The sequence below is a fragment of the Tachyglossus aculeatus genome, chromosome 5 (genome assembly GCF_015852505.1).
Source record: "Tachyglossus aculeatus isolate mTacAcu1 chromosome 5, mTacAcu1.pri, whole genome shotgun sequence".
In the NCBI taxonomy this organism is placed as follows: Eukaryota; Metazoa; Chordata; class Mammalia; order Monotremata; family Tachyglossidae; genus Tachyglossus; species Tachyglossus aculeatus.
The window spans coordinates 60852237-60875971 of NC_052070.1; the positions used below are offsets into that span (position 1 = coordinate 60852237).

The window sequence follows — 23735 nt, forward strand, 5'->3', positions numbered from 1 at the left end:
CCAGAGAAGTGAAGTGATTTCCCAAGGTCACACAGCAGACAAGTGGTGGAGCCAGAATTAGAACCCATGACCTTCTAACTCCCATGCCCATACTCTATCCATTAAGCCATGTTGCTTCTTATTTACTGAGTGCTTCCCAAATGCATTACACTGTATTAAGCACTTGGGAGAGGACAGAATGACAGAGTTGGTAGACACGCTCCCTGTCCTCGAGGTGTTTACCAGAAGTGATGGCGTCCTGCAGAAAGTGGGGGATGTCTCTTTTGGAGCCACCTCAGGGTGATGGAATGTCTGAAATCAAGCCTGGGTGACTGGGGGAGCTCCTCTGGACTGTAAGCTTACTGTGGAAAGGGAATGTATCTGTTTATTATTGTATTGCACTTTCCCAAGCACTTACTGGTCTGCACACAGTAAACACTCAGTAAATACGGTGGAATGAATGAACTGGGCCAATGGAGAGATGTGGAAATGTGGGCAGAGGTGGGGGGTTCATTTTCCCCTGGAAACAGCAGACTGATGAGAGGAGGCCGGTTCCCCCCAAAGCACCCTACGGTGCAATTGTTCGGTCCGAGGCTGTGATATTAAGTTGAATATTCCTAATTTTCACAAGCGAGTCCTTTGTATTCTGTACAAAGGGCCTTTCTCTTGGCCCTGCCAAGTGAAATAATGATTTTCACAGCTCTGTTGGCTCAGGTACAGAGATGGGCTGGCACCCACAGAATTACTGACAGGATGCTGCCTCCCCAAACTTGGGGTGGGGACTGCCTCATTCAGGAAGACTGGGGAAGGAGGAGGAGGAACGCCTGCACCCTACAGAAAGCCCTGTTCTCCTCCAAACCCCCCACCCCCCCGGGCTGCCAACTGCCCATAAATTCACATAGTTGTGCCCACCATTGCAGCTGTACGCCCTGCCACAGCTGCAACAAAGAGGGATGCCATTTACAGGCAGTCTTTAAGAACGAACTAAAATTGCTCATGCCCACAGAGCCCATAAAAGTATTTCAGTAGCCCTAAATTCTGCAGGGGTGGAGAGCTTTAGCGTGGCACCGTTCCAGGGCAGTGGCAGGCGGCAGAGCTGTGGGTGAATTATTAAATAACTCAATAATTAAACAATTAATTACAAGAATATATTAAATTAACGAATTAAATAATAATGGTATTTGTTAAGCACTTGCTGTGAGCCAAGCACTGGTCTAAGACTTGAGGTGGATACAAAGTAATCAGGTTGGACACAGTCGCTGGCCCACATAGGGCTCACACTCTTAATCCCCATTTTACAGATGAGGTAACTGAGGCCCAGAGAAGTTACGTGACTTGCCCAAGGTCACATAGCAGACATGTGGTGGAGCCGGGATTAGAATCCAGGTCCTTTTGACTCCTAGGGCCGTGCTCTAGCCGCTAAGCCACGCTGCTTCTCTACAAATGGTTGCAACCCGGACCCCACCCCTCCAGCCCACCCAATTTACCCCCGCGAAAACAATGCTCCATCATCAGCATCATCATCAACAGCACCAGTGACATTTATTGAGTGCCTACTGAGAGTTAGGCACTGTGGGAAAGTAGCAGGACTCATGGTTGCTGACCTTAAGCTTACAGTTTAAAAGAAGAAGCAATAATTACGGTATTAATTACCAGCTCTAGACTGAGAGCTCGTTGTGGGCAGGAATGTGTCTGTTATTATATTGTACTCTCCCAAGTGCTTAGTACAGTGGTTTGCACACAGTAAGAGCTCGATAAATCTGATTGAATGAATGAATGAATAGTTAATGAATGAATAGTTACTTGGAGAAGCAGTGTAGCCTAGTGGGTAGAGCACGGGCCTCGGAATCAGAAGAACCTGGGTTCTAATCCCAGCTCCTCCACTTGTCTGCTGTGTGACCTCAGGCAAGTCACTTTACTGTGCCTCAGTTACCTCATCTGTAAAATAGGGATTGAGGCTGTGAGTACTACATGGGACAGGGACTGTGTCCAACCCGATTTGCTTGTATCCACCCCAGCGCTTAGTACAGTGCCTGGTGCATAGTAAGCATTTAACAAATACCATAATTATTACGATTATTACAATACAACAGTGTTGGTAGACACACTCCCTGCCCATCGTGAGTTCAGGATGAAGCAGGAATGGTATATGTGGTTGTCTACAGTGTTGAGGCAGGACAGTCCATTAGGCAACAAGTCACATGATATCCTGGCCACAAATAGGATATAACAGAACTGGCTAGTCCAGATGCTGTAAAAACAGATAGGGCACCCCTCTCTCGTGAGGTAATCATCATCATCATCATCATCAATCGTATTTATTGAGCGCTTGCTATGTGGAGAGCACTGTACTAAGCGCTTGGGAAGTACAAATTGGCAACATATAGAGTGCTGGCAGCAATTTTTACTGCCATGTATATCACCTTTTAGTATCTGCCTGAAGCGAGAATCCGAAATGGACTGAGCTGGCATATGGATTGGGGTGGCTGGGCCTTGTTAGGAAGTAGCTCAAGATGAGATTTCCTGTTTAGGGAAGTGGAGGGAGGGATTCCTTTCTACTTCCTGTCTGCCTCTCCAGCCTCGGCTGTGAATGAAACAATTGTAACTTGCCTCTCAGTGTCTGGGGAACGGAAACTGCAGCAGGACAACAGGGCATTGCCGCTGGCTCAAAATGACTGATTCCGCTGTTTGTCGATATTCGTAAGTCTGTCTCCCCCGTTAGAAGGTAAGGTCCTTGTGGGCAGGGGGCACATCTTGTGCTTCTGTGTGGAAGCAGTATGTTGTAGTGGATAGAGCATGGGCCTGGGAGACAGAAGCTCATGGGTTCTAATCCTGGCCCTGCCACTGGTCTGCTGTGTGACTTTGGGCAAGTCACTTCACTTCTCTGTGCCTCAGTTACCTCATCTGTAAAACAGGGATTAAGACTGTGAACCCCACGTGGGACAGAGACTGCATCCAATCTGATTTGCTTGTATCCACCCCAGCTCTTAGTACAGTGCCTGGCACAAAGTGCTTAACTAGTACTACAATTATTATTTCTCAAGCACTTAGTAAAGGACAGCCCCGCTATTGGTCTAGTGGAAAGATCACTGCTCCGGGACTCAGGACACTTGGGTTCTAGTTCTGTTTCTGTCTGTCGCTGGCACCCCTTAACAATGTGGTACACCCTTGCCTACCTACTCACCAAACCACTTGAGCACTATACTCAATTCTTCTCTGCGGGTTCTTGGTTCCAAAGTCTAAGGACCATGGCTCATTCAGTCTTCCTGACAGGAGATTCCAACAGTACAGGAAAACTCTAGTGTATTCATTCATTCATTCATTCAATCATATTTATTGAGCGCTTACTGTGCACCCAGGGAGCACTCATCAAATACCATGACTGGTACTGCTACTGGCCTGGCTTAGGTTCAGAGAAGCCTCCTGCTTCACCTGCAAACCAGATCCCCTGGTCATATTAGCTTTACGGCATTTAAGTGCTTAGTGTATGTCGAGCACTGTGCTTAGCGCTGGGGCATATAATAGAAAATCAATCAGTCACAATCCTTGCCTCACAGAGGGTTTACAATCTAAGAGAGAGGTAGAGCAGGTATCCTATTATCTAGTCTTGTCTTATGCTGTCGAGTCGTCTCCCACCCATAGCTATACCATGGACACATCTCTCCCAGAACGCCCCACCTCCATCTGCAATTGTTGATGGTACAGTGCTCTGCACACAGTAAGCGCTCAATAAATATGATTGAATGAATGAATGAATGAATACACTAGAGTTTTCTTGGTAAAAATACAGAAGTGGTTTACCATTGCCTCCTTCCGCACAGTAAACCTGAGTCTCCGCCTTCCACTCTCTCCCATGCCACTGCTGCTCAGCACAGGTGAGTTTTGATTTGTAGCAGATTGCCTTCCACTCGCTAGCCACTGCCCAAGCTAGGAATGGAATGGCAATGCCTCTGCTTGAATCTCCCTCCTGTAGTTGAGACTGGTAGACTACTGGAAACTCTCCAGGTATGATCCTGAGAGGAGATTCCTATTATAAAGATGAGGAACCTCAGGTCCAGAGGTACTTACCTAAGGTCCAAAGCAGGCCAGTGGTGGAGCCAGGACTAGAAAACGACACTATTTTTACTAGGCCACAACACCTCCCATGATGAGGACTCTTAGAAGGAAAGATCGGAAAGTTCAGTGCATGTCTACCAACTCTGTTATATTTTATTCTACCAAGCGTTTAGTACAGCGTACTGCACACAGTAAGTGCTCAATAACACCACTGATTTGATTGATGGATTCGGTGGGGTTGATGTACTTGGGTTCTGAAAAGCCTTGGGAAAATGTGGAAAACCAAGATAATTCCAAGAAAGCTGAAACCAAGTGACCTGCAATACTGATGGGCACAGTTTCTCAAATGGATCTGAACTGGGGACACTCAAAAGTGTAAAAATGACTAAAAGAAGGGATGACAGGCTTTACGGGCTTCAGATGCATTGAAACTGGAGAAAGTTTGTGTTATTCATTCAGTGGTATTTACTGAGCAATTACTGTGGGCAGAGCACTTCTGAGAAGAAAATTAGATCCACTGAGCTAGGTGCACTTCTATGGGATACATAATGGTTCCCCTCTAGTTTGCAAACTCTTTGTGGGTGGAAAACGTGTCTGCTAATTCTGTTGTACTCTCCCAAGCGCTTAGTACAGTGTTCTGGACACAGTAAGTGTGTGCAGGAAACCAACTCTGTTATATTATATACTCTCCCAAGCTCTTAGTACAGTGCTCTGCACTCAATAAGCACTCAATAAATACCATTGACTGATATAACAGGGATAATAATAATAATAATGGCATTTGTTAAGCGCTTCCTATGTGCAAAGAACTGTTCTAAACGCTGGGGGAGATACAAGGTAATCAGGGTGTCCCAAGTTGGGCTCACAGACTTCATCCCCATTTTACAGATGAGGGAACCGAGACCTAAAGAAGTTAAGTGACTTGCCCAAAGTCACACAGCTGACAAGTGGCAGAAGCAGAATTAGAACCCATGACCTCTGACTCCCAAGCCAAGGCTCTTTCCACTAAGCCATGCTGCTTCTCCCTGCTCCCTGACTAATCCTTCTGGTCATGACACCCTATTAACTATCTTGCAACTCATGTGTGTCTCTGCTCTTTCCTCTCTCTTTCATCCTTCCTTTCTCTGAATCAGTCAGTCAATCAATGGTATTTATTGAGTGCTTATTGAATGCAGAGCACTGTACTAAGAGCTTGGGAGAGTACAATATAACAGAGTTGGTTTGCTGTCCACAAGGACCTTATGGTTTAGAGGGGAACACAGATATTAAAATAAATTATGGATATGCTCTCGTCTGTCCCACTGTCGACCCCCAGCCCATATCCCCCCCGGCCTGTAATGCCCTCCCTCCACCATCCACCAAGCTAGCCTTCTTCCTCCCTTCAAAGCCCTACTCCAGGAGGCCTTCCCAGACTGAGCCCCCTTTTTCCTCTCCTCCCCCCCATCCCCCCGCCCTAACTCCTTCCCTTCCCCACAGCACCTGTATATATGTTTGTACAGATTTATTACTCTATTTATTTTACTTGTACATATTTACTATTCTATTTATTTTCTTAATGATGTGCATCTAGCTTTATTTCTATTTATTCTGATGACTTGACACCTGTCCACATGTTTTGTTTTGTTGTCTGTCTCCCCCTTCTAGACTGTGAGCCCATTGTTGGGTAGGGACCGTCTCCATATGTTGCCAACTTGTACTTCCCAAGCGCTTAGTACAGTGCTCTGCACACAGTAAGCACTCAACAAATTGAATTCATTTATTTCATTCATTGAGTGAAATTCATTCATTCATTAAATGAATGAATGAATATGTACATAAGTACTTGTGGCCAGGGTGGGGGGAGGTGAATAACAAATGTTTAACCGGTTCCTATCTGGGGGTACAGGCGAGGCCAAAGGGAAAAGAAGTAGGGGAAATAGGGCTTAGTCGGGGAAAGCCTGCTGGAGGAAATGTGATTTTCGTAATGCTTTGAAGGTGGGAAGAGTGGTGGTCTGTCATAGATGAAGGGAGAGGGAGCTCCAGGCGGGAGGGAGGATGTGGGCAAGGAGTTGATGGTGAGACTGAGGTCAGTGAGTGAGTAAGTAGGTTGGTATTAGTGGAGCGAATGGTGCAGGCTGAGTTTTGTAGAAAATCAGTGAGGTAAAGTAGGAAGGGGGCAAGCTGACTGAATGCTTTAAAACCAATTGTACAAGTTTCTGTTTGATGCAGAGGTGGATGGACAATCACTGGAGGTTTGTGAGGAGCGGGGAAACACAGAGTGAACTTTGTTTAGAAAAACGATCCAGGCAGCAGAGTGAAGTAAGGAATTTCTTTTTCTTTAGCTTTTATCACTCATACCTTTGCTTTTATTCTTTTCTTATTCCTCTAGACCATAAGCTCCTTGTGAGCAGGGAACAAGCCTACCAACTCTATTGCACCCCCCAAGTGCTTAGTATAGTGCTCTGCACACAGTAAGTGTTCAGTAAATACCATTGTTTAATTGATCTTACTCAAGCGCTTAGTGCAGTGCACAAAGTAAGCCATCAATAAATACCATTGATTGATTGATTATTCCTTTAATAATAATAATACTGATGGCATTTATTAAGTACTTACTATGTGCAAAGCACTGTTCTAAGCACTGGGAGGTTACAGGGTGATCAGGTTGTCCCTCGGGGGGCTCACAGTCTTAATCCCCATTTTACAGATGAGGTAACTGAGGCACAGAGAAGTGAAGTGACTTGCCCAAAGTCACAAAGCTGACAATTGGCGGAGCTGGGGTTTGAACCCGTGACCTCTGACTCCAAAGCCCGTGCTCTTTCCACTGAGCCACGCTGCTTCTCTTTACATATTGTGTGTTTGAAATTTGTATCTGCTTGTCTCCTCTTTAGACTCTAAGCCCCTTTAGGGCAGTATACACCTCGTGCGGTGCTTTCTGACTGAGCAGAGTACATGAGCTGCATGGAGGCACTCTCAGTAGGTCCTCAGTAGAGTGAGAAGCAGTGTGGCTTAGCGGCTACAGCGTGGGCCTGAAAGTCAGAAGGATCTGGGTGCTAATCTCAGGCCCGCCACATGTCCACAATGTGACCTTGGGCAAGTCACTTTACTTCTCTGGGCCTCAGTTCCCTCCTCTATAAAATGGGGATTGACAGTGTGAGCCCCATGTGGGACAGGAACTGTGTCCAACCTGATTAACTTGTATCTACCCCAATGCTTAGAACAGTGCTTGGCACGTAGTCAGCACTTAACAAGTACTATAATTAATTATTATTGCTCTGAAGACAGTAACACCCCAGTACAGGGTTTGGCACCTAGTAAGTGTCCAGTGCAGTACAGAAAGCACCAGTACATTCCTCTACACCTAATAATGATGACGGTAATCTGATCTCGAAGACTATACTATCCAGGGGGAGGAAGAAATCATAAAAGGGAAAAGGGGGTAACTGTAACAGAGAGGAAAGAAGATGACTAGACTGCAAGCTCATGGTGGGCAGGGAATGTGTCTGTTATAGTGTCCAAAATAATAATAATTCTGGTATTTGTTAATTGCTTACTATGTGCCAAGCACTGTCCTAAGCTCTGGGGTAGATACAAGTAGTCAAGTTGGACACAGTCCCCGTCCCACATGGGGCTCACAGCCTTAATCCTCATTTTACAGATGAGGTAACTGAGGCAAAGAGAAGTTAAGTGGCTTGCCCAAGGCCCCACAGCAGACAAGTGACAGAGCCAGGATTAGAACCCACGTCCTCTGATTCAGAAGCCCGTGCTCTTTCCACTAAGCCACACTGCTCCCAAGTCTTAGTACGGTTCTCTGCATTCAGTAAGCACTCAATAAATGTGTTTGATTGACTGACTAACCAAGACTTCCAGTAGGTTGTAAGATCTTCCAGGGCAGGGATTACGTTTATCAACTCTATTGTATTTTCCCAAGAGCTTACTAGAGTGTTCTGCACAAACCAAGCCCTCAGTAAATACCATTGATTCATTTATTGACTTGAGGGAAGAGAAGGCTCTGGGGGAACCAACATTACACTGAGAATACCCTGGCCTGAAAGAAATGGAATTGATTAGTCTCACCACCGGCAAAAGTCTGAAGCCCTGTTAAAATACCAGCCAACCATTGAGTTCCTGAGCAGAGGTAACTCAATTCCGGTGGGGGAACCCTTTTCTTCCATGAGGAAGCACATTTTAATCATCCCTCTCCCACAGACCTGGGTTTCTGGTCCTTGACCCACAGGAGCAAAATAAAATCTTTAACTTGGTGGGTTTCTCTGGGGTCACAACTGGGATGAGGAAAACCGGACTCAATGAGACTTTTCTTTGAGAGTGCCTGTGTGAGGGAAGAAGGAGGCATAAAATCTGGAGGCCATTTCTGGGAGTGTTCTGCAGCCTGGGCCCCTCAATCGATTGTACTTGGGGGTCTAATAGAAGCACTTAGTACAGTGCTCTGCACATAGTAAGCGCTCAATAAATACGATTGATGATGAAGAAGAACACACTCCCTGTCTAGAAGGAGTTTGCAGTCTGACTGGAGAGCTAGTTGGGTAGGGATTGTCTCTGTTGCTGAATTGTACTTTCCAAGCATTTAATACAGTGCTCTGCACACAGTAAGCACCCAATAAATACTATTGAATGAATGGTCAGCTAAGTGCAGTATGTAAAACGATATGTACAAAACTGGCCACCAGAGAGGATGTTTTCTTGGGAGAAGAAAAATGAATTGGGGAAACTCAGAAGAGGGGGAATTTCAGAAGGGTTTGAAGATACGGTGAGTTGTGCTGTGGCAAATAAAAAAGGGGATGGAGTGCCAGGCAGGAGGAAGGGATTGAGCCAGGGATCGTAGGAGTTGAGAATGAGTCAATGTGGGAAGGTGGGCTTGGGAGGAACAGAGGAACTGGGGTCTATGGTCTCCCTCTAGTGTGTAAGCTCGTTGTGGGCTGGGAATGTGTCTACCAACTCTGTTGTATTGTACTTTTCCAAATGCTTAGTACCGTGCTCCGCACACGGTAAGTGCTCAATACAAACCACTGATGATGATGGAGAAACAGAGAGTACCAACTGGGGTTTAGTGCAAGAAAAGATTGGAGAACTAAGAGGGAAAGAGAACTGATGGAGGGCCTTAGAGCCAATGGTCAGGAGTTTCTGCTTGATATTATTATTATTATTTTAAAGGTACTGATTAAGCACTTACTCTGTGCCAGGCCCTGTACTAAGTGCTGGGGTAGATACAAGCTAATCAGGTTGGACACAGTCCATGTCCCACATGGAGCTCACAATCTCAACCCCCGTTTTATAGATGAGGTGGCGTGGCTCATTGGAAAGAGCCCGGGCTTTGGAGTCAGAGGTCGTGGGTTCAAATCCCGGCTCCGCCAGTTGTCCGCTGTGTGACTTTGGGCAAGTCACTTAACTTCTCTGGGCCTCAGTTACCTCATCTGTAAAATGGGGATTAAGACTGTGAGTCCCAAATGGGACAACCTGATCACCTTGTATCCTCCCCAGCGCTTAGAACAGTGCTTTGCACATAGTAAGCACTTAACAAATGCCATCATTATTATTATGAGGTAAGCGAGACCCAAAGAAGTTAAGTCTTGCCCAAGGTCATACAGCAGACACGTGGCGGAGCCAGGATTAGAACCCAGGTCTTTCTGACTCCTAGGCTTGTGCTCTACCCACTAGGTCATGCTGCTTCTCATTGTTATTCCTGTTGTATTATTGTTATTATTATCATCATCATCATTAGAGAAGCAGCGTGGCTCAATGGAAAGAACACGGGCTTTGGAGTCACAGGTTGGTGTTCAAATCCCGGCTCCGCCAACTGTTAGCTGTGTGACTTTGGGCAAGTCACTTAACTTCTCTGTGCCTCAGTTACCTCATCTGTAAAAAGGGGGATTAAGACTGTGAGCCCCCTGTGGGACAACCTGATCACCTTGTAACCTCCCCAGAGCTTAGAACAGTTCTTTGCACATAGTAAGCGCTTAATAAATGTCATCATCATCACATTTATTGTGTTTACTAAGTGTCAAGTCCTGTTTTAAGCACTGGGGTAGATACCGATTAAACGGATTGAACACAGTCCCTATCCTGTATAGGGCTCACAGTCTAAGTAAGAGTACAGGTATCGAATCCCCGATTTACAGTTGAGGAAACTGAGGCCCAGAGAGGTTACGTGACACTCCTAAAGTCACACCACAGGCAAGGGGCAGAGCCGGGATTAGAACCCAGGTCCTCTGACTCTCAGGCTGGTGCTTTTCCCACTAGGCCACACTGCTTCTGAATGCGAGTGGTTACTATGTGTCGAGCACTGCTCTGATCACTGGGGTAGATATAAGTAAATCAGATCAGACACAGTCCCTGTCCCCAATGGGGCTCATAGTCTAAGTAGGAAGGAGAACAGCTGGGGCTTGAGACCCCAAGGAAACAAAACAGTAACTCAGCCCAGTTCTGGGCTAGACCAGTATCATTCATTCATTCATTCAATCGTATTTATTGAGTGCTTACTGTGTGAGGAGCACTGTACTAACTGCTTTATCACAATTTGTCACAAATCCCAGATTCAACAAGGCAGCTCTCAGTAGGGCCTCAGAGTTTCTCCCAGCTCCGGAAAAGTGCAAAAAGAGTGAGGTCCCTCACAGGTCGATCAATTGTATTTATTGAGCGTCGACTATGTGCAGAATACTATCCTAAGCGCTTGGGAGAGTACACTATAACAGAATTAGCAGCCACTTTCCCAGGTCTGTGAGTAATTGTCCAAAAGCCTTCAGCTGTAGTCCGACCCTGGAGTGGGGACACCTTGTAGCCTCCTGAGGTAACGACCTCTTCACCCTCCAAGATCACCTGTGCAGGTGCGTAGGTGAAATCCTCACGATTAATGTATATCGCCATGGTAACGGGACCTGACACCACCTCACCCTCTCCAACTGCTGCCCTTCGCAGGCCCCCATCATCCATTATTCTCTTCTGTCTGCTCCCGGGACACCGCCCAGCCGTAACCTCCTCCATCCATCAATCGGTAGTAATAATAATCGTGGTATTTACTAAGCACTTACTTAGTGCCGAGCCCTGTTTTAAGGCTCCCATCCGCATCACCTCACATCACCCCCTTTGCTCTTCCCCCCACTCCGCACCTCACAGAATTTATGTATTTATGTGTAGATGTATAATTCTATTTATAGTGATGTCTGTATAATTGTTTTGATGTGTACATATCTATAATTTTATTTACTTATATTGATGCCCGTTTACTTGTTTTAATGTCTGTCTTCCCCCTCCTAGACTGTAAGCCCTGTGTGGGCAGGTATTGTCTCTATTACTGAATTGTACTTTCCAAGCGTTTAGTACAGTGCTCTGCACACAGTAAGCGCTCAATAAATATGACTGAATGAATGAATGAGCCCCCTTCTTCCTCTCCCCCTCTCCATCCCCCCGCCTTACCTCCTTCCCCTCCCCACAGCACCTGTATATATGTATATATGTTTGTACGTATTTATTACTCTATTTATTTATTTGTTTTACTTGTACATATTTATTCTATTTATTTTATTTTGTTAATGTGTTTTGTTTGGTTCTCTGTCTCCCCCTTCTAGCCTGTGAGCCCGCTGTTGGGTAGGGACCGTCTCTCTTTGTTGCCAACTTGTACTTCCCAAGCGCTTAGTACAGTGCTCTGCACCCAGTAAGAGCTCAATAAATACGATTGAATGAATGAATGAATCCCCCCACTTTACCTCCTTCCCCTCCCCACAGCACCTGTATATATGTTTGTACGTATTTATTACTCTATTTATTTTGTGAATATGTTTTGTTTTGTTCTCTGTCTCCCCCTTCTAGCCTGTGAGCCCACTGTTGGGTAGGGACCGTCTCTATATGTTGCCAACTTGTACTTCCCAAGCGCTTAGTCCAGTGCTCTGAACACAGTAAGCGCTCAACAAATACGAATGAATGAATGAATGAATCCCTCCCGCCTTACCTCCTTCCCCTCCCCACAGCACCTGTATATATGTTTGTACGTATTTATTACTCTATTTATTTTATTTGTACATATTTATTCTATTTTATTTTGTTAATATGTTTTGTTTGGTTCTCTGTCTCCCCCTTCTAACCTGTGAGCCCACTGTTGGGTAGGGACCGTCTCTATATGTTGCCAACTTGTACTCCCCAAGCGCTTAGCACAGTGCTCTGCACACAGTAAGCGCTCGATGAATGAATCCATCTTCTTGACGATTCTGCCTCCAAGTAGGGAGACGTGTTTCAATCAATCAGTCGTATTTATTGAGCGCTTACTGTGTGCAGAGCACTGTACTAAGCGCTTGGGAAGTACAAGTTGGCAACATATAGACAGTTAGACAGGCTTCCCCCACGTCTCTCAAGAGGTCTCTCAATATATTTGTACATATTTATTACTGTTTGTACGTATTTATTACTCTATTTATTTATTTATTTATTTTACTTGTACAGCCCACCCCGTAGAGGTCACCTCCTCCAGGAGGCTTTCCCAGACTGAGCCCCTTCCTTCCTCTCCCCCTCGTCCCCCTCTCCATCCCCTATCTTACCTCCTTCCCTTCCCCACAGCACCTGTATATATGTATATATGCTTGTACATATTTATTACTCTGTTTATTTATTTATTTTACTTGTACCTATCTATTCTATTTATTTTATTTTGTTAGTATGTTTGGTTTTGTTCTCTGTCTCCCCCTTTTATTCATTCATCATGAATCGTATTTATTGAGCGCTTACTATGTGCAGAGCACTGTACTAAGCGCTTGATTCATTCAGTCGTATTTATTGAGCGCTTACTGTGTGCAGAGCACTGTACTAAGCGCTTGGAAAGTAGAATTCAGGAATAGAGACAATACCTGCCCACACAGGGCTTACAGTCTAGGAGGGGGAAGACAGACATTAAAACAGGTAAACGGGCATCAATATAAGTAAATAAAATTATAGATATGTGCACATCAAAACAATTATACAGACATCAATATAAATAGAATTATACATCTATACATAAATACATATATTCTGTGAGGTGTGGAGTCGGGGGGAAGAGCAAAGGGGGTGAGGTGATGCGGACGGGAGCATTAAAACAGGGCTCTTTTAGACTGTGAGCCCACTGTTGGGTAGGGACCGTCTCTAGATGTTGCCAACTTGGACTTCCCAAGCGCTTAGTACAGTGCTCTGCACCCAGTAAGCGCTCAATAAATACGATTGATTGATTTTAGTTTGTTAGTATGTTTGGTTTTGTTCTCTGTCTCCCCCTTTTAGACTGTGAGCCCACTGTTGGGTAGGGACTGTCTCTAGATGTTGCCAATTTGTACTTCCCAAGCGCTTAGTACAGTGCTCTGCACATAGTAAGCGCTCAATAAATACGATTGATGATGATGATGATTGATTGATTGATTGATTTTATTTTGTTAGTATGTTTGGTTTTGTTCTCTGTCTCCCCCTTTTAGACTGTGAGCCGTTGTCCGGTAGGGACCGTCTCTATATGTTGCCAACTTGGACTTCCCAAGCGCTTAGTCCAGTGCTCTGCACACAGTAAGCGCTCAATAAATACGATTGATTGATGGATTGATTGATTTTATTTTGTTAGTATGTTTGGTTTGTTCTCTGTCTCCCCCTTTTAGACTGTGAGCCCACTGTTGGGTAGGGACCGTCTCTAGATGTTGCCAACTTGGACTTCCCAAGCGCTTAGTCCAGTGCTCTGCACACAGTAAGCGCTCAATAAATACGATTGATTGATTTTATTTTGTTAGTATGGTTTTGTTCTCTGTCTCCCCCTTTTAGACTGTGAGCCCGCTGCTGGGTAGGGACTGTCTCTTATATGTTGCCAACTTGGACTTCCCAAGCGCTTAGTCCAGTGCTCTGCACCCAGTAAGCGCTCAATAAATACGATTGATTGATTTTATTTTGTTAGTATGGTTTTGTTCTCTGTCTCCCCCTTTTAGACTGTGAGCCCACTGTTGGGTAGGGACTGTCTCTTATATGTTGCCAACTGGTACTTCCCAAGCGCTTAGTCCAGTGCTCTGCACCCAGTAAGCGCTCAAGAAATACGATTGATTGATTTTATTTTGTTAGTATGGTTTTGTTCTCTGTCTCCCCCTTTTAGACTGTGAGCCCGCTGCTGGGTAGGGACTGTCTCTTATATGTTGCCAACTGGTACTTCCCAAGCGCTTAGTCCAGTGCTCTGCACCCAGTAAGCGCTCAATAAATACGATTGATTGATTGATTTTATTTTGTTAGTATGTTTGGTTTTGTTCTCTGTCTCCCCCTTTTAGACTGTGAGCCCGCTGTTGGGTAGGGACCGTCTCTTATATGTTGCCAACTTGGACTTCCCAAGCGCTTAGTCCAGTGCTCTGCACCCAGTAAGTGCTCAATAAATACGATTGATTGATTGATGGATTGATTTTATTTTGTTAATATGTTTTGTTCTCTGTCTCCCCCTTCTAGACTGTGAGCCCGCTGTTGGGTAGGGACTGTCTCTTATATGTTGCCAACTTGTACTTCCCAAGCGCTTAGTACAGTGCTCTGCACCCAGTAAGCGCTCAATAAATACGATTGATTGATTGATTGATTTTATTAGTATGGTTTTGTTCTCTGTCTCCCCCTTTTAGACTGTGAGCCCGCTGTTGGGTAGGGACTGTCTCTTATATGTTGCCAACTGGTACTTCCCAAGCGCTTAGTCCAGTGCTCTGCACACAGTAAGCGCTCAATAAATACGATTGATTGATGGACGCCCGCGCCCCCTCAGGCCCCCTCAGGCCCCGGCGCGGCTGCTTTAAGGGGCGCGTCCCCGCGGCGTTGCCTAGGTGAACGGCGGCGGGCGCGAGCGCGCAGGCTCGGCGGCGCCTGCGCGGTGACGCAAGCACGCGGGGTTTCCCGAGGCTGCGGGCAGGGGCCCCCGCCGCGCCCATCCCGATGGCCGGACGGATCTGAGGGAAGGACGGACGGAGCGGGGACCTCAACCGCCTCCATCTTCACCCCTCAGGGACCCCGGCGGAGGCGTTGCCGCGGTTACCGCGGGGCGGCTGAGGGAGTAGCGGCGGCGGCGGCGGCGGCGGCGGCCACGGCGGCATCGGCCCCGTGAATGAGCAGCCGGGGAGGTAACGCGCTGAGGTAACGCCACCCTCCCCACCGCCACCACGAAGCCCTCCCTTCTCTCCCCATCCAGCGCTTAGTACAGTATAGTAAACCTTACTAGATGCCATCATTATTATCACCACCTCCCCAATATCCCAATTCCTCCTTCGAGGATCCCCCCCACTGGGCGTTCAGGCCAAACGAGGCCCATCGAAAACGCCTCCACCCGTTTCTAATTTCCCTTCCATTCCCTCTCCAAGCCGCCCACCTCCCATACAAGTGGGCGGTGTGTGTGTGTCTCATCTCTGCACATAGTAAGCGCTTAGCAAATGCCATTATTATTATTATTATTTTGCTGCTACATTTTTTTGAGGGTCGTGGGAGGGGAGAGCAACGGTTACTTCCACCCTTTTGGGGGGGGGGAATATTTTGGGTTTTTTTGGGGGGAGGATTCCAATCTTCATTGTAATCGAATTAACCTGGAGCGACTAATGGGTAGCCCCCCCCAAAGTGAGGGGAGGATTTTTTTTTTAAACAGCATTGATTGGAGGATGTCAATTTTAATTGTAATCGAATTAACCTGGAGCGACTAATGAGTAGCCCCCCAATGTGAGGGGGCGATTTTTTTTTTAACAGCATTGATTGGAGGATTCCGATTTTAATTGTAATCGAATTAACCTGGAGCGACTAGTGAGTAGCCCCCCAATGTGAGGGGGGATTTTTTTTTTTAAATAGCATTGATTGGAGGATTCCAATTTTAATTGTAATCGAATTAATCTGGAGCGACTAATGAGTAGCCCCCCAATGTGAGGGGGGGATTTTTTTTTTAATTGCATTTATTGGAGGATTCCAATTTTAGTTGTAATCGAATTAACCTGGAGCGACTAGTGAGTAGCCCCCCAATGTGAGGGGGGGGATTTTTTTTAAATAGCATTTATTGGAGGATTCCAATTTTAATTGTAATCGAAGTAACCTGGAGCGACTAATCAGTAGCCCCCCAATGTGAGGGGGGGATTTTTTTTTAAATAGCATTTATTGGAGGATTCCAATTTTAATTGTAATCGAAGTAACCTGGAGCGAGTATGAGTAGCCCCCCAATGTGAGGGGGGGATTTTTTTTTTAAATAGCGTTGATTGGAGGATTCCAATTTTGGTTGTAATCGAATTAACCTGGAGCGACTAATGAGTAGCCCCCCAATGTGAGGGGGGGATTTTTTTTTAAATAGCATTGATTGGAGGATTCCAATTTTAGTTGTAATCGAATTAACCTGGAGCGACTAATGAGTAGCCCCCAATGTGAGGGGGGGGATTTTTTTTTAAATAGCGTTTATTGGAGGATTCCAATTTTAATTGTAATCGGATTAACCTGGAGCGACTAATGAGTAGCCCCCCAATGTGAGGGTTTTTTTTTAAAATAGCATTGATTGGAGGATTCCAATTTTAATTGTAATCGAATTAACCTGGAGCGACTAATGAGTAGCCCCCAATGTGAGGGGGGGATTTTTTTTTAAATAGGATGTATTGGAGGATTCCAATTTTAGTTGTAATCGAATTAACCTGGAGCGACTAATGAGTAGCCCCCAATGTGAGGGGGGGATTTTTTTAAAAAAAATAGCATTTATCATCATCATCAATCGTATTTATTGAGCGCTTACTATGTGCAGAGCACTGTACTAAGCGCTTGGGAAGTACAAATTGGCAACATACAGAGACAGTCCCCACCCAACAGTGGGCTCACAGTCTAAAAGGGGGAGACAGAGAACAAAACCAAACATACTAACAAATTTATTGGAGGATTCCAATTTTAGTTGTAATCGAATTAACCTGGAGCGACTAATGAGTAGCCCCCAATGTGAGGGGGGGATTTTTTTTTTAAATAGCATTTATTGGAGGATTCCAATTTTAATTGTAATCGAATTAACCTGGAGCGACTAATGAGTAGCCCCCAATGTGAGGGGGGGATTTTTTTTAAAATAGCATTTATTGGAGGATTCCAATTTTAATTGTAATCGAATTAACCTGGAGCAACTAATGAGTAGCCCCCAATGTGAGGGGGGATTTTTTTTTTAAATAGCATTTATTGAAGGATTCCAATTTTAATTGTAATCGAATTAACATGGAGCGACTAATGAGTAGCCCCCAATGTGAGGGGGGATTTTTTTTTTTAAATAGCATTTATTGAAGGATTCCAATTTTAATTGTAATCGAATTAACATGGAGCGACTAATGAGTAGCCCCCCAATGTGAGGGGGCGATTTTTTTTAATAGCATTTATTAAGCACTTACTATGTGCAAAGCACCGTTCTAAGCTCTGGGGAGGTTACAAGGTGATCAAGTTGTCCCCGGGGGGGGGGGGGGCTCACAGTCTTCATCCCCATTTTACAGATGTAACTGAGGCCCAGAGAAGTGAAGTGACTTGCCCAAAGTCACCCAGCTGGCAACTGGCGGAGCCGGGATTGGAACCCATGACCTTGTTTGGTTTTGTTCTCTGTCTCCCCCTTTTAGACTGTGAGCCCACTGTTGGGTAGGGACTGTCTCTATATGTTGGTACTTCCCAAGCGCTTAGTACAGTGCTCTGCCCAAAGTAAGCGCTCAATAAATACGATTGATGATGATGACCTCTGACTCCAAAGCCCGGGTTCTTTCCACGGAAAACGAATCCCTCCAGGATGGAGTTAGGAAAGGGGTTTTCAGGAAAATGCCGCGGCGGTTGTAGTGTAATGGTGGAGAATGAAGAGAAAGCGGTGGCTCCGTGCAGCCCAGCAGAGTGGGACTTCCACCTTGGGCTCGCATTAGTTTCTGAAGGGGAAATGACACTTTTGTCCAAGACATCACAGAGGGATTTGTGGTTCAACATTTCTGTGAATTTGTTGCCCCTGCATCCGTTAGGGCGGTGCATGATTTTCGTGTATGTAACATTTGTAAAATCATGGAGGATGTGTGGTAAGAACGGGGTACAGGGAGTCTCCATGGAAATCAGCTTCGGATTATCGAGTTAAAAATAGTCGTCTATTGTGAAAGTTCACAATTCTTCCCGCAACCGAGGGGTTTTCTGAAACGGTTTACGTTGCCCAGTGTGGAAAAACAAAAGGATAAGCCGGGCGAATATTTAAGGCTATAAGAGGAGGAGTGGCCTTTCCTTGAAAGGACTATACCTCTCTTTTTTGCCAGGTTAAGAAAAAAAAGGCGAGGTTATTCTAGGATGCCAGTTTGTCACTTGTGGGGATCGACTGAGGTTTTAGCAAAATGAGGCTTTAAAATTCACTCCTTGACTCCTTAAAATATTTTCCTGAATACGCCCTGCCAATGCTGCCTGACTTCCACATCATAGTTTTAGGCGGAGAATACCCTTATGAAGGGAGGAAACCGTAAAAATGAGGAAGCTGAGAATCCAGCAAACCGGTTTAAAAAAAGCTGACTAAAATTAAGGAGGGGATTTAAAACCAAAATAAAGAACTGTGGTAGATCGAGAAATATACCATTTGAAGCAGAACATTTTCTCTCTGTCCAAATGGGAGATATTTATCCCACATTGAGGGCTTATCAGTTTAGTGTGGGATAAAAAGCCTAAGGGGATAAAATTAAGACAACACTTCAGGGAGCTTAGATCTCGTTTTATATGCCAGCCAATACAGATTTAGGGTGGGTGGGTAATAATAGAGCAGTTGTTTTTCTCATTGCAGATCGCAGAGAGTGCGTGTGTGTTTGATTTCTTGATTTTTTTTTTTTTTCCCCCCTTTCCCTTGCTGTGAATGAATGGGTCCTTCTGTGCCTGGGCCCAGTAACTGCAACAAGATGGCGTTTTCAGCAAGGCAGCAGCTTTCTCATTGTCAACTCCCTCCTCGTCACTGCTTTGCTAAACTAGATTTTTGGGTGGGGGGTTGTGTTTTGTATTTTTCTTTCGCATTATCTGAAGGAAGCCTGGGTGGAGTGGCAGGAGGAAGGGAAGTGGCACAAATGGCGCCTTCACGCCTCTTCGTTTTGGAAAGGTTTTTTTTCTTTTTCTTCACATTGAAAACTGATGGGGAGGAGGAAATAGTTTTATTGGAAATTTCACAGAGACAGTGGCTCTATCAGTCAGGGATTTTTTTATTGGACACCACAATAATCTTTAGACCCTCTTTCTTGGAGGTTGATCACATTTTATTCGAATCTTCTCCTACAACTATTTACCCAATTTAGAATATTTTTTTCTAATTTTATCCGAACAAAAGAGGTGAAGAATTATTTCTGTTCTTCAGGTTCACTTAGAATAAGTCATTTTAGTCTACTTTGCTTTGTAAAGGAGAATGTACTTTTGTGTAGTTTCTGCAGACATTAAAAGTGCAATTGATTTGAGATTACAGTATTTTTGAGTACTGTTTTCCTTTTCCTTCAATGATGAAAAAGCTTAATTGGATATTACATCATTTCCTTTTATTTTTATTTTTTTTGGTTGGGGGAGTTTCAATTAACACTATGCAAGTCTTTCCAGAAGTATAATGTAATCCAATAAATGTGTCACCTTGTATTTCCTCTGTGCCACACATCTAATAAAGAATCATCTCAGGAAATTTTGGTAATAAAGCAACCTTGCTTTTAAACATAATTAAGTTAACCTGGAATAGGTTTATAATGTTTCGCATATAAATTCAGGATTCAATTGAAAAAGGAATTGAATTGACTTAGTATTAGAACAGATATTCGGAGTACTGCCCTGTGGATTACTTTTTATTCTTTTGATTCATACATTACAAGCAGTAATATCTTCTGGCCCCCAGTCAGTTCATTTATATGGGAATTTTTATTTATTTTGCATTTTTGTAACGGAATAGTATTTAGTGCAGATGGATATGCCGTAACAATTCCCTGCAGTCGTGATGGTATGGACTTTCAAATATTAAATTATTTGATCAATTTTTGGTCAGACACCACATTTTGTTTCAGGTTAGGAATGAGGCCAACACCACTGAAATTGAAACTAGTGTCTTGAGAGTTATGAGTAACAGTACTGCAGAATTTTTTTAGAATGCAAGATTGTAGAAAAATAAAGTTGGCTTTTGTATTTGACTAAATCCACTTCCATTTACCCCCACTTTGTAATATTCATTCATTCAGTCATATTTATTGAGTGCTTACTGTGTACAGAGCAGTGTACTAAGGGCTTGGAAAGTATAATTCAGCAACAGAGGCAGTCCCTACCCAACAGTGGGCTCACAATCTAGAAGGGGGAGACAGACAGAAAAACAAAACAGACAGGCATCATTACCATCAAAATAGATAAATAGAATTTATCGATATATACACATCATTAATAAAATAGAGTAATATGTACAAATATACACAAGTGCTGTGGGCAGGGGAAAGGGTCAATACCAGTTGCTGGGTTAGTTTTTTTACATCCTGTCATCTAATCTATTGGTGCCCAGTGTTAAAAATTAATTCTAATTTTGCTGGAACGATTTTAAGATTCCAGATAATTAGTTTGACAAGCCAGTGTATCCCCCAAAGAAAATGAGCAATTTTTCCATATCTATTTAGATGTAAAGCAAAGCAAACTCTGTTTATACAAATCTGCACTAAAAATGGTTTTATCATCCCCATCCTTTAATGAAATAATAGGTGATTGTTGCTCTATGAAGAATGATCTGCCTTCTAATTGTAATGTTTCTTGTAGTTTTCATCCTTTTCAACTTAATGAAAACCTCTTGTAAATATTTTTGAGGTAGGCTCTACATGAGTTTTGTTTTCTCACCCTACCTAGTGTAATTAAAGGGATCATGTGATAAATTCTTGGTGTTTGAATTTACTGTCACTATCATCATTTTAGTAATCAACTAACCTTTCTTGGAAGTTGTTACCTTTTCCCTCAGATAGGGAGTACTGAACATTATACCGTAGGGCAGGACTTTGACATCTGTAATTTATCTTTACTATACTGTAACTTTGTAGATTCTATTTTCTGTTTTGTTTGAGAAAGGGTAACTCTACCTTGTAGAAATGGAGGTTTTTCGGAGTGCCTCCCCAAATGATCTACATTTTTTGGGGGGGGGGGTTTAATTATGTTTAAGCACTTTCTGTGTGCCAAGCACTGTACTAAGCGCTGAGGTAGATCCAAGCTAATCAGGTTGGACACAGTCCATGTCCCATATGGGGCAATCTTAATCCCCATTTTACAGGTTGAGTAACTGAGGCACAGAGAAGTTAATTGACATGCCAAAGGTCACATGAGAAAGGTGGCAGGGCTGGGATTAGAACCCAGGTCTTTCTGACTCCCGGGTCTATGTTCTGTCCAATAGGCCATAGTGCTCTATTATTATATTAGTAAATTATTAACACATATTTTCATCTGTAAATTTAAAATGTTTTGTGTTCTCATTTTACAAGGGTTATGGTTTCCTCCTCCTGAGAAGAGCTTGGCTATGTTTGCTGCTAAATTGGATTAAATTCTTAATGTCAATGGATTTTGGCTTTCAGGATTACCGGATTGGTAATTGAGAATTAAAATTTTAAAATCTAGATTTGTCCATATGGCATGCCATATTGTTTTGAATCCCCTATTTGGCCAAGCTCAGTTCAAGCAAGTTCTGAAAGCAAAGAATCCTATGGCCATATAACTGAGCTGATATTAGATAAGAAAATCTCAGGACTTTAAACCCTAGCAAATACAGATGACCATTTCTTTCAGTATCATTTTAGTTGATAGATTCAAACCCGAAAAGTACATTGGTCATATATTGCCACCGGCAAATACAATATAGTAGCCTTAGGTTGGAAAAATGGAGTCAAATCGAGTTGGAAATACAGATGAGATGTACAGTTTTTTTGCAACAACTTGCAATGTTGAATCAAAATCAGTCCCAGCACTGCCACTTATCTGCTGTGTGATCGTGGGCAAGTCACTTAACTTGTCGGTGCCTCAATTTCTTATCTGTAAAATGGGGGTTAAATCCTACTCCCACCTACCTAGACTGTGAGCCCCATATCAATCAATCAATCAATCGTATTTATTGAGCGCTTACTATGTGCAGAGCACTGTACTAAGCGCTTGGGAAGTACAAATTGGCAACACATAGAGACAGTCCCTACCCAACAGTGGGCTCACAGTCTAAAAGGGGGAGACAGAGAACAGAACCAAACATACCAACAAAATAAAATAAATAGGATAGAAATGTACAAGCAAAATAAATAAATATAGTAATAAGTATGTACAACCATATATACATATATACAGGTGCTGTGGGGAAGGGAAGGAGGTAAGATGGGGGGATGGAGAGGGGGACGAGGGGGAGAGGAAGGAAGGGGCTCAGTCTGGGAAGGCCTCCTGGAGGAGGTGAGCTCTCAGCAGGGCCTTGAAGGGAGGAAGAGAGCTAGCTTGGCGGAGGGGCAGAGGGAGGGCATTCCAGGCCCGGGGGATGACGTGGGCCGGGGGTCAACGGCGGGACAGGCGAGAACGAGGTACAGTGAGGAGATTAGCGGTAGAGGAGCGGAGGTTGCGGGCTGGGCAGTAGAAGGAGAGAAGGGAGGTGAGGTAGGAGGGGGCGAGGTGATGGAGAGGCTTGAAGCCCAGGGTGAGGAGTTTCTGCCTGATGCACAGATTGATTGGTAGCCATTGGAGGTTTTTGAGGAGGGGAGTAATATGCCCAGAGCGTTTCTGGACAAAGATAATCCGGGCAGCAGCATGAAGTATGGATTGAAGTGGAGAGAGACACGAGGATGGGAGATCAGAGAGAAGGCTGGTGCAGTAGTCCAGACGGGATAGGATGAGAGCTTGAATGAGCAGGGTAGCAGTTTGGATGGAGAGGAAAGGGTGGATCTTGGCAATGTTGCGGAGCTGAGACCGGCAGGTTTTGGTGACGGCTTGGATGTGAGGGGTGAATGAGAGAGCGGAGTCGAGGATGACACCAAGGTTGCGGGCTTGTGAGATGGGAAGGATGGTAGTGCCGTCAACAGAGATGGGAAAGTCAGGGAGAGGACAAGGTTTGGGAGGGAAGACAAGGAGCTCAGTCCCATATGGATCAGGTACTGGGTCCAACCTGATATACTTGTATACTACTACTACTACTACTAATAATAATAATAATAATCATGGTATTTAAGTGTTTACTCTGTGCCAGGCAGTGTTCTAAGCCCTGTGGGTTGTTACAAGATAATTGGGTTGGACACAGTCCCTGTCTTGCATAGGGCTCACATTCTGAACCCCCATTTTACAGATGAAGAAACTGAGGCCCAGAGAAGTGAAGTGACTTGCTCTAAGTCATTCAGTAGACACGTGGCAGAGCTGGGACTAGAACCCATGACCGTCTGACTCCCAGCCTCGTGCTCTATCCACTAGGCCAGTTTAGAGCAGTGTTTGGCATAGTAAGTGCTCAACAAGAAACATTTTAAAAAAACCTACAAGTTATGATCCTTTATATTGAAGATGATGTAATTGAGGTGAAAAGACTGGTGCATGACTGATAATTCCAACCAGTTTGGGCACACAAGACAACTCACAGAGGAGGTGATGACTAATATATACACATATACGTATTCTAAACTGTGAGCCCGTTGTTGGGTAGGGACCATCTCTATATGTTGCCTACTGGTACTTCCCAAGTGCTTAGTACAGTGCTCTGCACACAGTAAGCGCTCAATAAATACAATTGAATGAATGAATGAATAATTGCA

General features: G+C 44.3%; 1 protein-coding gene and 1 non-coding gene across 4 annotated transcripts in view; one reads left to right on the top strand and one right to left on the bottom strand.

Moving 5' to 3' along the window:
* Positions 1–3864: 3864 nt before the first annotated feature.
* Positions 3865–4002, bottom strand: LOC119929183. Its single transcript, XR_005451320.1, has one exon. It is a non-coding gene; the product is annotated as a small nucleolar RNA SNORA7 (small nucleolar RNA).
* A 10952-nt stretch (positions 4003–14954) lies between these two features.
* The window catches only part of GNB1 (G protein subunit beta 1), a 110028-nt gene continuing 101247 nt past the window's right edge, over positions 14955–23735 (top strand). For 2 of the 3 annotated variants that reach the window (XM_038746306.1, XM_038746307.1), the window contains exon 1: positions 14955–15123. The gene's annotated coding sequence lies outside the window, so the exon portion shown is untranslated. The remainder of the gene's footprint in view (positions 15124–23735) is intronic. The other variant, XM_038746308.1, reaches the window with a different exon arrangement.